A 15,127-nucleotide genomic window follows, 5' to 3' on the forward strand; every position below is an offset into this window, starting at 1 on the left:
CTAGCTGTATCATTTATTTCTTAAAGAAGAGGGTAATAAATCAGATTTGAATATGGTCTGAGCCTATAGTCATTTACCAGGCCAGTTGGAGCAGATTCAGAAAGATTGGCAATGTAGCTGAGAGTAAAGGTCCTAAAAAGCTTGTGAACCTTTTGGAACATTCTTGAAAAGTATGTTTTTTTTTGCAATCTAGAAAGCATTGGTAGGAGCTGAATAGGAACTGCACTGAGACAGTTCTCTGTGTTCCTAGTAGTGGACTGGTCTCAATGTGTATGCAATGCAGAAAGCCAAGAGAAAAGACTAGGGTACAGCCAACTCATGCATGCTCATTCTGCTTCAGGATCTTGGATCAATCTCTGGTACTCAACATAAACAACAAAGGTGTCAGGATCAGGAGCATCCTTCCTCCTGAGGGTTACAGCCAGAAGGGGAGCCCTGTAGGCTAGACTGAGGAACAGGAGAGCAGATAGCCAGAGCATGGCAGACAGGAAGATAGGAAAAGAAGAAAGTAAAAGGAGACAAGAAGGAGACAGGGGGAAGGCTAGGTTGAATGCTGAAGTTTCTTTCCTATCAGAGGGAACAGCGTTGGCTCACACTCCTCCAAATGCAAGGTGCTTCTTGATCTACTACTTGTAAAGCCTTTTCTTTCTCCCTAGGGCTATGAATCCTCTACCAGCCAAAAATCCATTTGAAAAATTAAATTACGTCTGAGATGCAAGCATCCCCCAAAAGCCCCTGAGGTCAGAACAATCAGGATTCAAATTAATTGCTTAATGGGGAAAAAAACATACTTCTTAGAACAATGCTGATAATTTGCAAAACCAGGGTATGTTTGTAGCTCTCTGAAATGAATTGGATTGCTGGTTAAAAGAATTAATGCTTATAGGGAAATTGTGATGGAAATCCCCAAAGTTAAGTATTAATTCCTTAAAGCAATTGGTAATTAGTGAAGAATTGTGCACTCGCAGTCGGTATCACATTTGGCACTTAATTATATACTGTCTCAAGTTGTTTTCTCCTTGTTGCATGCATGTTAGTCTTGTCTCCCAAGTTGATCATAAACCCGGAGAGAATAAGTGCTAGATTTTCTTCTTTTTACTGGCGCTTCCCAGTTATTCAAACACAGAGCTGAACAGAGGGATACGCGAAAGTTGATGGATGCCTATTCAAATAAATCAATGAGCTTAGCAAAGGTGATTTTTGGAAGGAAAAGTTGTTTAGTTATCCCAGCATGCTAAGAATGAGGACACATTTCACAGGAGAGCCAAAAAAGTGAACACATTACGAAGCTGAGATCTCCAGTGTTAAATGGAGTAGGGAATTTGAAAGCAGAGGAGGTCCTATTTGAATAAAAAGAAATTGCAGTTGGCTTGATGCCAGGGACTTGCAATTTGATTTGAGTTACATTCATTTACCTTTATTTTACAAAGAATGAAAATTGTCACTAGTCCTAGAAGGGGGATGAAAGCAGAAGACTCTATGGTTCTTTGCCTGAAAACATTCTAGAACTTCTATAGCTTTCAGAACCTTAAACATTGTACATGTGTACATGTATATATAGATGTGTAATGTATTTCAAAGAGTTTGCTACTGTTCATTATTATTGATACATACATACATGCATACATACATACATACATATATACATACATATATATACATACATACATACATACAGGATTAAAATTATGTTTATCATACTGAAATGTATCATTCCATGGCAGAAACATATAAGAAACCACCACTGACTTTAGAGATATACATTTGCTTGTATATTGTGTTGTCTGAGTAAGTCTTCAGTGTGTAAATGTTTTATATACTTTTTTGTGTGTGCTTGTTTTACGAACCAGAGTAGCAATTGCTGCCCTGATCCTTGACATATAGCACTGGATGGCATGGGCTCAATGGTATTACCCCAGAGTCCTGGGAATTACAGGCATGTGCCACTGTGCCCAACTTTAATGTGCCAATTGCAACACTGACTCTCTTTAAAATACTACCAATAATTCATGACATTTACTTTACCTAGGAAAAGTGCAACTAGTGATTGAAGGCTGGGAAGGTATAAACAAGTTTCCTAGACAATAATTGTCAGGTAACCAGACAGTGAATTTCAGGTAATTCTCTTATGCTGAGGAAAAGGGCCTCTAGGAGCCATCCAGTACAGGGTACTGAAGCTTTCCCCCATTCCTCAAACTTCATGTTCTATTCTGATCACTTTAATTTGCTTATGATTCAACCCCTGCATGCAGCATATTTTCTTAGCGCTGTGACTTTTATTGGCCTGAAAAGCACTTCCTACTTTTCACTCCAACTCATATTTATCCTTTAAGATTTCTCCGGGGCAAACCTCAAGGATGCTGTTCTCCTTAAATCTTTAGATTGGATTAAGTGCCTTAATGATAAATCTATTGTACTTTAGATATCCCAGCATGCCCCAGGGCCACTGTATCCATTTTATATTAAATATCTCATTATGTGTCTATTTCCTCTACTAATGTGCACATCAATTTTCTCTACATATCCTCCTGCCTTCTCTCTCTCTCTCTCTCTCTCTCTCTCTCTCTCTCTCTCTCTCTCCTGGTGATTGCCTCCGTTCCCAGAAGCATAAAAGTATGATATAAATTTTGGTGGACCTTGGTGCAGTTGTTAAGACAAGGCTGAAAATGAACTTCTGTTCAGTCAAAGCAAACAAGATCTTACACTAAAATTTTTCCAAGTGGGGAACAGTGAAAGCCACCTTTTACATCTGGTGTGTATATGTTACTTTATCCAAGATGAATACTTGTACTTGATATTTTTGCCTGGCAGGATGCTAGAGAAAAATAATGCTACTTGAATTCTTGATCTTAAATATGCTAGAATTTTCAAACTTTCAAAATATATCTTATTTGCAACATTTTATTTTACATCATCCAGGAAATTTTCTACTGTACTATTCTATTTAAATATGAGATAGTTAAACATAACAACTAAGAAGGTTAATAAATGACCAAAGAATTTTTTCTAAAACTTCAAAATGTGATGTGACTACTAAAATTTCCAGGAAGAATAAATGGATCTAACAGTAGGATGTTAGAGAAGGAATCCCATAGTAGGGATTCCCTCAATTCCTTCCTTCCTTCCTTCCTTCCTTCCTTCCTTCCTTCCTTCCTTCCTTCCTTCCTTCCTTCCTCCCTCCCTCCCTCCCTCCCTCCCTCCCTCCCTCCCTTCTGCCTGCCTTCCTGCCTTCCTGCCTTCCTTCTCTTTCTTCTCCCCCTTCTTTTGTTCATGCATACGCCTTTCCAGACTTTTCATAACCCAGTCAACATCAGAAAGTTCCCAAATCTTATCTTGGAAAAAGGAAATCATCAAAAGCTCTTTTAAATTCTACTTTAAATGTTGTTTAGACGTTAGAGTGTTTGTATTAAGGAACATTAAATTAGTACAAACAGATCATACAAATACAACACAGAAGTGAAGTCTTAGACCAGAGTCTACCTCAATGGAAAAAAGTGTCTGGAAAGTAGTAAATTTTCAATTCAGTATTGATGGAGGATGTGATGGGAAGATTGACGGGTGAGATTATCAACTCCCTAGAACTACCTCTATGTTTGTATTTGTTGTATGACTCTCATCTGTGTGAAACTGGAGAAGCTCAGAAAAATCTGACATTCAAATATTAGTAACCGAGGGCAAAATGTAAAAAGGGTGGTTGGATAACAAAAGTGGACTTCACAACGGATGGGGTAATGCCTGGGTCTTTGTTTCTTTAATGACTTTTAGAAAACTTCAATAGCATATATAAGTAATTATATATACACATAATATATATGTATTAGGTAGGTACATAGATAGATAGATAGATAAATAGATAGATAGATAGATAGATAGATAGATAGATAGATAGATAGATAGATGGATAGGCAGACAGGAAGAAAGAAAGAAAGAAAGAAAGAAAGAAAGAAAGAAAGAAAGAAAGAAAGAAAGAAAGAAAGAAAGAAAGGAAGGAAGAAAGAAAGAGGATAGATAGATAGATGATAGATAGATAGATATGGGGGATGGAACCTAGTATGCTAGCCAATCTATCATTGAGTTATATTCCTTAACCTGCCAAGTTCCTAATCCTTTTAAATTTTTACATTTTCATTTAAACTTTATTTTTTCTCGTGTGTGTGTGTGTGTGTGTGTGTGTGTGTGTGTGTACATGTGTGATGTATGTCTGCATGTTCATGTGTGTGGGTGCATTCAGGTATGCCTGTCACTGATATGAGGTGAAAGTTGAAGCACCACCTCAGCTGCTGATCCACTGCCACACAGAAACCCCAGACTAGCTAGGCTGTAAGTGTCTTTTGGGTTTTTTTGCCCTTGTCAACACACTTAATGCCTGCCTTGATGTGAGGTCTGGGATTCTGAAGTCCTGTCCCCCATGCTTTGAAATATTTATCCACTTAGCCATCATCTCAACCCTTAATCTTTCTCTCTCTCTCTCTTTTTTTTAATTTGTTTGTTTAAAGGGGAATCTAATGCCTGGCATAACAATTTGCATTCAATCATCCAAATTTTCAGCTAATAGAATTGTCCTGGAGTTCCTCCATTAACAAATTATTTTCATAAATAGCTTGCAAGTCTCTGGGTTTTCATAAGGCTCTTTGATATACTTCCACCCTTTTCCACCCCCATCACTCCATCTCCATTTGAACCTTTAACCCCAAATATCCCCCATTCTTCTTTCATGGTGTCCTACCATCTTTTCTCTTGATATTTTAAACTGGCTTGCAATATAATAAACATTCATATCTGCTGAGGTGAGACAAGACATCATTAATTTTACCCAGAGCTAGACCTTGGATGCTACAATGGCAATTTGACAGACAAGATGTTCTCACTGGTGCCATAGTAGCATGGTGATTACAGAATAATTAAACACTTTCTATTGTGTTTGAGACCTGCTCCACAAGAGGGAATTCATATCTGATATAGTAAATCTGGTTAAAAGCTATGGCTGGGGAAGTCATAGTTCCTGGGAGAAACCTATTTATCGTTATTTTGTTAGTAGTTGTGATGTCAAGCTACCCTTCAAGCATTGTGTTTATACCCATAGATCTGAGATGCTCTTAACCTTGCACAGAGAATGTTTTGACAGTGGGCAACAGTTGATAATAGAGACCCATAATCTGCCAAACCTCTGAAATTAGCAACTATGAGTGTTCAGCCCTAAATTGAACATTGATTTCACCTTCCATCCCTCAGCAATGATTGCAGAAAAGGGGGTTGAAAGAAGGCAAGAGTTGGAAAATATCAAGAAGAGCTGCAAAAGAAGAGCTGCAAAATACTGTCTTCTAAATATGACAAGGCCATTACATGTCTGAATTCACAACAGCTTGGTTACCTGCAGAGGACCTTCACATGATCAAGCAAATAAAAGCATTCCAGCATGGACACAGGAAGGACAACTGAGGTCTAACTCCAGCTAAAGAGATAATGGCACTTCTGGTGGCTGAGAGTCAGACATTTTCCTTTGGTATTGTGGCTTTAGTAGGTTGCCCATACTGTACTGGATGGCTCCATGCTATGCGTGCACATGGGAAATACTATTTGGACACAACTGGATTGTTTTTAAAGCAAAAGACGTGAAATTGCAAGCATCAGGGCAGTTTGAGGGTGAAAGCAGGAAGTGTATATGATAATAATTCATTGAATACATATATAAAATTCTTAGTGAATAACTAAAAATATTTAAAAAATAAATGCCTCTTTCACTTTGAACCTATTTCTTTCCTTCGAGTTAGGAAATTTATTGTTACAGTTTTGCTGTATAGATTTTCTCTGCCTTAAGTTTTTATATTGGTCCTGGAACCCTAATATTGAGTTTATCTCTTGGACTGTGTCCCAGAGTTTTGAGAGTTAGAGTTTATCTGTTTGTTGTTTTTAAAATTATTAAGATATGAAAATAGTATTTTCTAAAGCTTCTTGTCCCCCTCTAATATTCTTTATTCTGCCCTATCTAGCCTTTTAAATAATGCTTTCCACTTTTGCTTTTTTTTAGAAATTTCAAGTTTCTTCTATATTTCTGATTCGGTTTGCCAAATTTCTTTACTTTGTTAATGGTCTACTTATCCGTATCCTGAACTGTATTCCTTACTTCCTTCATCTACTTATTCCTTAGTTAAGATCATAGATAACTTTGAAAAGTAACTTTGGGCTTTTTTTTTTTTTTTTTTTTTGCTCAGTAGTTTAGCCATTTCAATATAATTAGATTTGCTAATTTAGGAGTTCTGATTTATGAAGGTCATATAATTTTACATTTTCATTTTTCTTGTATTTCTTTGCTATAATCTGTACATCTGTTGGTTTGGACATCTTTCCCTTTTTAATTTGGCAGACTCAATAATGAGTAAACTTCTGTAGAGGGCTCAGTATCCATTACTACTCAGAGAAGAAAATGCACATGGATTTGGGATGAAGATTCTATTTGCAATCCTCATAGAAGGGAGCCTTGGCAGGCATGAGTTCCACTTGCTACTTTCTTCTCTTTTGCTGTTCTGTTTCTTACATCCTGCCACTTATCTGATGTGGTCCTTTCCAACGTTATCTGTTTAGAATGTAGACTATTTTCATGACTCAACTGTTGTCATCTGCCAGGTCAGTTTGCAACAATTTCTAATTGTCTACCTTACCCTCAAAGTGCCATGAATTCTTGATACAATCTTTCCCAAAGAATTTTTTCTGTTTTTTTTTGTTTGTTCTTATTTCCTGTGCACTCAAATCCTTACTTGATCTAATGTTTGTTTCTTTCATTCTTTCTTCATTTCAACTCTCCAGTGCTCCTCGCCCTCCTTACTTGCTATCTACTGCATATTCAGGGTGATCATGACAAATGCATCAGAATTGGCTTAAAAATAAATGTTAGTTTAAAAAGCATAATTAGCTATAAATGGCTTCATTTTTCTTACATCTGTTGTATTTCCTTTTATACTGTAAGCTGCTTAAATACACACATTCAAACATGTGAGAGCTTTGACTTCTCCCACCCAGCATCAACAAAGAAGAAAGTGTTTTATGTTATAGGGAGGGATAGAAAGTTATTTTAGCATTGATGTGATTCACAGAAGGGAAAGAAATTATAGGATTTTGGACTTGCTTTCTTTCTTTTATAAAAGACAAAATCAAAACTTTTTAGAAAATGTATTGGTATCATGAAAATGAGAATGAGGAGCATAATATGCTCCTTGCAAATTACAACACGTGTTCTAAGAGTTTCCAAGATTTTGCAGTTATTTCAAGGAGGAAATAAACAAAGGGAAACTTGTTAATTGAAGCAGGAAATAGAATGATGCACATACACTCAGACTGCACACACATGCATACACAGATGCACATACCCACAGAAGACTGTAGGAAAGGAAGTGTGGCCCAATGGCAAGAAATGCTCTTCCATTTAAAATGGTTCATTTAGAATGCTTCTCTCTCTTTTCTTTTGTTCTTTTGGCCATGCAACAGTCTTATGATCTGTTTAAACAGTTTCCCTACGTATCACTGGAACATACTCAATTACTATTTTACTACTAATAGTATGGTTAAATGAAATATAACGTTTAGACCAGTTAAACAGCTCAGCTCTGCAAGCCGGATGATCTGAATTCAATTACCAGAATCCAGAGTGGAAGGAGAGGAGTTGCCCTCTGACCTCCACATGTGTGATGTGGCATGTGTACACCTGTAGACACATACAATCATGCACACAGACATGCAATAGTTAAGAAAAACAAAATATATTTTCTTCAAATATGTTCTAAATCCTTGTAGCATGAGTTAGTTTCTGACAAACATTTGTTTCTCATTATTACCCAATTTCTAAATCAATATTTAATTTGTGGTTACTACATTTTCCCTTCTCTAATAGCTGCTAATTTCAACTTATGCTACTCTGAATAAAGATGCCAAGATAGAGTTGAAAATGTTTAATGAACAAAGACATGTCCAAGGTGCTCCAGGAGGTACTAATTATCATGCACATAATAATGGCAGGAGAGGAAATAGAAAATGTGCTTACTCAGTCTTATGACTCAAAGGTTTAAAAGCTACATTGCCCTTCATGAGCATTATCTATATAATAACAATCTTTCCTCCTGCTGCTGTGTGTGGATGGATATGTGTGGAAATGCAGTTTAGGCAAGCTGGTGATTTTCTATGATAGCTGAAGGGAGGCAATGACTTTAGATGAGGAGTTGCAGAGTATCATTGGGTGCTTTGTTGCTTCTTTATCTGACTTAGTATTTCATAGACTCTCTCACCACTGGATACACCTGCCAAAATTAGATAACTAATACATCCATAACACATTGGAGTCAATCAAAGATGCAAACTTTGTACTGCATTCCATCTATTTCTATCTTTCAACCTGCAATTCCAATCTCAGATTTTTCGATGGCATTTTTTTTTTGCGATAGAATGGTACCTGTACAAAATAATTTAAAATAACTTACATAAATGAAAGAACATCTGGTCAATTGGATTATGTTAGAATCTGAAATCAAACTATGCTTATTAATATTTATAACATGAAAATGTGTCCTTGAATTTTGTATAACAGACTCCAGTGTGATATTTAATTGCTGAATGATTCGATAATTTTTTTTTAGTTATTTAAATATTGTGGGTTGTATCTTTTGTTATTTGAAGAGGAAGAAGTCCTTGAAAAACTCAATTTGCCATTTGTAATTTTTCCCCTTTATGTTGTTAGTGCTTCATTTATAGGCTTGCTTATCTTTACATCTAGCTTACCAATATCATTCAAATAAAACTGAAAAGAAAGCCCACCCATGATGCTTTGCTGTTGTAGTTTAGTATATTTCGAAGTGTAAGGGTTATCTAGGTGATGGCGTTCTACGAGGCAATACAGAGCACCTGCCGAATTTTGGTCACTAAGAATGCTAATGTGACAGTTGGTTTCTGCTGATTCCATACCTCAGGTGAGTTAGAGAAACCAAACCTAAAAAATTACTTCAATTCATATCTTGATAATAGTTTTTTCTATACATGGAAACAAATTTATTAACTTCTCTGGCATACATAATTTCATTTCATTTAAAACATTTATTAAGCATTACTGATTCTATGAAGCTTTGTGCTTGTATAAACTGTTGCCACCTACCACTATGAAGTCTGCTGAGAGTACCTGAAATATGAATTCAGAGAGATTCAACGTCAAGTTGCTTACGATATTTTTAGTCCCTTTGAGACATGGTGTGACATAGTCAGGCATTGGAATAGCTATATCAAGTATATCTTTCACACTCTACCAAGCTATTTGAGCAATTGCCCTTCTTTGCCTGTTAGCCTCACCTTTCCACAAATATCCTACAAATTTGAGCCTCTAAGAACACAAAGGCTATAAATGAGTTAAGCAATCATACTGACTATAAAATTCAGGGGATTAATGTGGTATCTACGGATTGCTCCTCTGCTTTCATGTTTTTACATACTTAGTGTTTCCAGTTGAATTCCTCTCTAGAATATTCTACACCCTAAAAGAATCCCACAAAATGCATATTGTTCCTCTTTTTTTTAGATCCCCTAAAATTGCTGTCTATCTATCCGTTGGTTCCCACCCAAAGAGTAAAGAAAGATCTGATCTCATGCTTTCTCCTCCTTTAACAGTCCTCGATTTTGCGTATGTGTGTAAAGTAGCATTGAGACTCTTTCCACAGTTTTCACTCAGACATTTCATGAATAGTTCCTGTCGTTTGAGTCACCCTTCTCTACAGACACAGTCTGTACTCTTTACCTTTCCTTTCCTCTACTTTGAGTTTTCATTCAGTCATTTTCACTATTCTGACTCCTTATATGACGTTTCCTACTCTTCCTTCTCTGTTTCGTTAGAGCCAGCCATGCTACACACTCTATGTCTTTTGGCAGGCTGTCTTTTCTTTTTTTTTTTTTTTTGGACTATTATGTGGCCATTTGCAGAACACTTCTGATCAGGCACATGTCACTTTTTCAAAATAATATTTTACTCAAAATGGTTACTGGGGTTGTGGTCATTTCAGCCTCAGCCAGGAATTTCTGGGGTTGTCACAGATTTCATTCTTTGCTGGAAAGAGAGACGGTGCTGAGCTGTAGTTCTTTCAGTTTTCATTGTCCTAGATGCTTATAGTTTCCCCAAACTGTTAAGTATAGTCGCAGTTGGAAAAGACATTAGATGTGCTCTGGTTATATTCATAACTGTACAGAATCAAACTTCAATTTAAGGAACTGTTAATGTGCTATAGAATTAAGACAGAAACCTCTTAGATACACAACCCTATGCATGCATGCATCTATAAATACACAATGTATAAAGTGATGTTCATTATTACTAGGGACAAGTAACTTGTGTTTAAATATCATTAAAGTTTATATATATATATATAATTTATATATAAATAATAAATAAAATAATTATAAGTAAAATATATCTGCCATGGCTCAAGGGCTGACATATTCGATTAATAAGAGACCTCTACGTTGTGCAGTGGTGGCACATGCCTTTAATCCCCACACTTGGGAGGCAAAGGCAGGTGGATTTCTGAGTTCAAGGACAGCCTGGTCTACAGAGTTAGTTCCAGGACAGCTAGGGCTATACAGAAAAACACTGTCTCGAAAACTTAAATAAATAAATAAATAAACTAGAAACATATATTAAATATTTGATATATATGCATATATATTTATGTGTGATTAGATCACATTAAATGAAGTGAATTGCTCACACATGCAGGCATATGGAAAATAAAAAAATTCAAAACATCAAGAAAATCTTTTCCCCAGTCATTTCAGGATATGCCTCTAATACATGTAGTGCTAGGTAGAATACACGTTGTATTAGTTATTTTTTAAAAATTGATGTGATAAATACCTGGCAAAAGTAATTTATGGGAGGATGAGATTGTTTTAGCTCAGAGGTTGAGGATACAGTCCATCCTGGTGGAGAGTCATCGAAGAAAATGAAGCACTGACAAGATGGTAACCAGAGTTATGAAACACAGGAAGGAGAAAAATCAGAGTTCATTTCTCCTTTTCATTTTGTCCTGGATCCCAACTATGTGATGATGCTGCCCACATTCAAGATGGGTCTTCATGTTTACTTGAATCTTTCAATAAACACCCTCAAAGATGAGTTTTCATGGTGATTATAAAGACAGTCAACAATGAGCCACCACAATCCTGATAGATACTCAAACACATAATTTTGAACTAAAACCTTTCCTACTCTCATTTTTATTTCATAATACAAATCCACTTAATCGATCTTGAACATTTTTCATTTTTTTAACAGTGCCTACATTGTCCAAAAATCAAACTTCTGTCTGAGGTTCAATAAAATCGCTTAACTTTAAAGTAAAGGGCAAGCTATATGCTCCCATTTTGCAAGGGCACAGAATAAATATTCCCACTTTCAAAGAGAAGAATGTGAAGAAAGCAAGAGACAAGTGTTGTAAAATTAAGACTAAAATCCAGTAGGGCAAGCAACAAACCCTTCCACACCTTTTCACACCTCTGTATGTCATGATGTAATCATCTAGACTCTAGGAGCCTAAGGTAGCCTTGACACTCTAGTTTTGGTACCTGATGACATGTAATCCATCAATGACTTCTTCCACTATGTGCCTACTGTTCTCCTTGACAGAATTCTTGTGGTCCTGTCATTTCCAACATCTTGAGGTCACCATTGTCACTTAGATTTTATGTGTGTGGGCACAACTGCTTACAGAGAATATGATTCTGCCTCATGCTGCTGTGCCTTAGTGACTTTTTGGAACTCCCTTGTAATTCTTGCATTTTGCATGCATGCTTGAAAAATAATCACACCATGTAGATTATAATGCCAAGTTCTAGTGCCAACTTGAGATGTTGTCTGGATTCCTTCTACTATAGCTGTCATGGTCGTTGGGAACGTTGGCAGCTGTTGTGAGAAAATACTTGTCTAGTTAGTTATTTTGGTGTAAGGATTGCTTTCAACATTTGTAGTTCAGTGTCTCTCAATTCAAATAAGTTTGTGTTTTCAGAAATTGAACTTTAATAGGTTGAGTCTAAGACTATGGGTACTTTTTCTTTAGTTCCAGTATTAGGTGAGAGGTTTCACTTTATGTGTGCTCACCTCTTTAATAGCCTCACTGGTGCCCTCTTTTTCTATATCTTAAAGCTTGCCTGCATTTCTTTCCTTACTGGCCTATATATCCTTCATCTCTCTACTCTACTTGCTGCTGTTTTTCACTGTAAATCTGGCTAAGGACACTGAGCAATAATCACGCCACATGTTGAACACTATGCTGTTCTGAATTGGATTTCTTCAAACACATTAGTCCTTTACTTTTAAACTGAGCATTATTCACACTCACGGGGCACAGGCATCATATACAATATACAGAAAGGGGCATGAAATACCTGTAGCCCAGTTCTCAAAAGAGTCTTTATTCTCTGCTGAAACCATGTGAGCTAGGTCTCCACTGTCTGTGTATCTCTCAGTATTCTGATGTCTTAATATGTTAACAAAATGTCTAATTAATCCCAGATTATACTATTCTAGCCCCCGTATCAAAACTCTTTTATATTCCTTCTGCAAACTACTTGCAACAGCCCATGAATCACTTGGTTAGACTTATTTTAGCAACAGCCCTGCTCTTTGGTACAAAGTCTCAGTTTTAACCATTTATCTTTTTTTTATTAGATATTTTCTTTATTTACATTTCAAATGTTATCCCCTTTCCTAGTTTCCCCTCCAAAAATCCATTACTCCCTCCCCCCTGCTCCCCAACCTACCCACTCCCATTCCTGGTCCTAGCATTCCCCTCTATTGGGGCATAGAGCCTTCACAGGACCAAGGGCCTCTCCTCCCATTGATGACCAACTAGGCCATCCTCTGCTACAAATATAGCTAGAGCCACAAGTTCCATCATTTGTTTTCTTTGACTGGTGGTATAGTTCCAAGAAGCTCTGAGAGTACTGGTTAGCTCATATTGATGTTCCTTCTATGGGGGGCTTCAGTCCCCTTCAACTCCCTGGGATTTCTCTGGCTCCTTCAGTGGTGGTGCAGGCCGGTAGGATTTGCTGAAGGAGGCAGAAGCAGGAGAATCATGAGTTGGAGGCCAGCCTGGGCTACACATTTTAACTGTTTATCTTACTGGTTGAGGAAAAACTTGACAGAAGCACCTGAGGAGAAGGAAGGGTTTAGTTTGGCTCATGATTTCATGGTGTCTATCATGATGGGAAAGTCATGACTACAGAAACATGAAGTCCTTGATCACATTGTGTCTGTAGTCAGGAAGCAGATAAAAAGAATAATGGTGCCTAGCTTGCTTAAAAATCATGTAATTCACACTGTTAGATATGACATTTGAGAAAGTAAATGCTAATTAGCTGCATCTAGAACTAAATCTTGTGCTGTACAATTGTGAAATATCCCGACTCATTCTAAGTGCCCAATCACTTGTAAATAAGTAAAGAAATAACAAAGATGGCTTCATGTGGAAATTCATCTAAATTTTTTCAAGGTGGAAGCATTAAGAGTATTAGTAATCATGTATTACCTGTTTGATGTAAGAAGACTTTATCCTTTTCTAAGTGCCATTTCATGTATCTTGAATTCAGAGGATCTCTGACCTTGTATCACTGAATAGAATGCATAGCCAGGCACTGTTCACTGTTGAGTTATCTCAGTCACTTACTCATGCCTGTCCGTGATTAATGGAATTGATGTCAGATACTGGAATGTGTTCTGACCAATGAACACAGCTGACTCAAGGGAGTACAGGCTCCTGCCAAGTAATACAACAAGACCCAATATGCATAAAACAAATACACAAGCCCAGGCTCTAGCTGAAGGCACTAACTGACTGTGTAATAAGAAAGCAGACGCAGTTCTCGTGTGACTGCGGAGGCTGTCCATCATCTTAGGACTGATGTAGCTTACTGGTTTGCTTTTTTTCAAACCAAGATGAGAAGTTTTCTTTTGTAAAGAGTCTTATAATGCTTTTGAACAATGCCAAGAAATTGTTTTAATTAAAATTATTTTTGTTTTTAAAATGGAAAAAAAATCATGTAATTCTGGACCCAAGTCCACGAAACAATGCCAATGCAAGTCAGAGTGAGTCTTCCTTCTCATCTAGATGTTTCTGGAAACACTCTGTTGAACATTCTGAGGTGTATGTCCTCAGTGATTCTAAATCAAGGTGAAAATGGATATTAACCATCATACCCATTCTAAATTTTTCTTACTTTTGATTTTCTCAACTTTATGTTTTCATTTGCTTTTTGGAAAACAAAAATAAAGAAAGAAAAAGAGAGAGGGAGGGAGGGAGGCAAGGAGAGAGGGAGGGAGGGAGACAGAGAGAGGGAGATAGAGAGAAAAGAGAGAGAGGGAGGGAGGGAGGGAGGGAGGAAGGAAGGAAGGAAGGAAGAAGGAAGGAAGGAAGGAAGGAAAGAAAGAAAGAAAGAAAGAAAGAAAGAAAGAAAGAAAGAAAGAAAGAAAGAAAGAAAGAAAGAAAGATGAATTCTGTGTTAAGGCATAATATGAAAAAATTCTTACTTTGAAAACTTTGTTTCATCTTACGTAGTATCAAGTTATATTGCTTCATACTGTTTCAAGAGGTACTAATCATGGATGTAATTTTATTTAGCAAGCATAATGAGAGGTAAGTTCATGGTATAGATTAATAACCTTTGATACATAGATCAAATTAATGCTAAACAGGTAAGAAACAAAACAAAGCAAAGCAAAGCAAACAAAACAAAACAAAACAAAACAAAACACTATTGTCTAAAGTAACCCTACTATCTACCAAAATCTCACACTGGTAAACTTTTCTTTTTTTTTCCTGTTTTTTTTTTCTTTTCTTTTCTTTTCTTTTCTTTTCTTTTCTTTTCTTTTCTTTTCTTTTCTTTTCTTTTCTTTTCTTTTCTTTTCTTTTCTTTTCTTTTCTTTTCTTTTCTTTCCTTCCTTCCTTCCTTCCTTCCTTCCTTCCTTCCTTCCTTTCTTTCTTTCTTTCTTTTTTTCTTTCTTTCTTTCCAATCCAGATTTAATTCTCCCCCCTTCCCTGCCCAATTCTCCCCCTTCCCCTGCCCTGCATGAGGATATCCCCACCCCCTACCCCTACCCAACCAGACC

The sequence above is a fragment of the Mus musculus genome, chromosome 16 (genome assembly GCF_000001635.26).
Source record: "Mus musculus strain C57BL/6J chromosome 16, GRCm38.p6 C57BL/6J".
Taxonomy (NCBI): Eukaryota; Metazoa; Chordata; class Mammalia; order Rodentia; family Muridae; genus Mus; species Mus musculus.